Source organism: Trichechus manatus, unplaced genomic scaffold, assembly GCF_000243295.1.
Source record: "Trichechus manatus latirostris isolate Lorelei unplaced genomic scaffold, TriManLat1.0 scaffold00258, whole genome shotgun sequence".
NCBI lineage: Eukaryota > Metazoa > Chordata > Mammalia > Sirenia > Trichechidae > Trichechus > Trichechus manatus.
Window position 1 is genome coordinate 1,195,664 of NW_004444194.1, and position 1,133 is coordinate 1,196,796.

Here is a 1,133-nt window from a genome sequence, read left to right on the forward strand (position 1 = left end):
TGGTAAAGTTGAGGGTCAGCGAAAACAGAGGAAGACCCTCAAGGAGATGGATTGACACAGTGGCTGCAACAATGGGCTCAAACATAGCAATGATTGTGAGGATGACGCAGGACTGGGCAGTGTTTTGTTCTGTTGTACAGAAGGTCGCTATGAGTCGGAACCGACTTGATGGCACCTAACAACAACAACATTTTAGTAAGCCTCAATGACTCACTTAGCACAGGTGTAGTGGACCTGTGTTGGTTTTGCCTTTCTAGAATTCCACACCTCTTTCTTCTGTCAACATCTTTTTTCTGATTTTCCTTTGGAGAACCATTGTCCTGTTCTCATCCATGTGTTTTGAGATTGGACCAACTTTAGAGATGGGCACATGACCAAGAATGGCCAGTCAGTGTATTCCATCCCTCTGCCCATAGTTCAGCCATGAGCATGAATCTTAAAGCAAGCCAGTGGGACTTAATCCTAGGAATTTTGTCATAACTGCTAAGCTTGGAGAATGGAACAGCCTACAGCAGGGAGAGCTTGACAGCTAATGTAGTCACTACAAAGCAAAGCATGACCTAGAATGTAAAGAGACAGTTTCCTGACACTGTTTGAGCACCTGGATCTAGACAAGCCTGAAGCCAGTAAGTGGCAGTCTCCCTTAAGAAGCAAAGAAGTACTTGCACTTTTCCAGCCTCCCAACACCATTCTCTGAAAATCTTTGACCAAAACAGGCTTAAAGGTCAGATTTTATAACCGAAGCTCTGTGTTGGAAAAATAAGCCCCAGATGGGATTTTTGTTATGCTTGCAATTGGTTGCTGAAATTCAACCGTATTTCTTCTTTCTGGAGTGCTTATGAGGGAAGGTACGCTTACCTCCTCACCAAATCTACTTCTCTGATGTGATATAAACTCATAACTTTAGGCTTTAGTATGTAGCAATAAATAATAAAAATAAATCGCCCAGAGAAAAAAGGGAGGGAGATCGGCGTGTGTTTTTTTTTGACGGGCAACTTGGCAGTGATCTTCCATTTGTTTCAAACTGTTTCATACGGGTGCTAGACAGGATGGGCAAACATGTGCTTCAAATCTCCTGGATGCTGAATTGGACAAAATGTGGCAACTGTTATCCACAGCTCCTAATTCCAAAT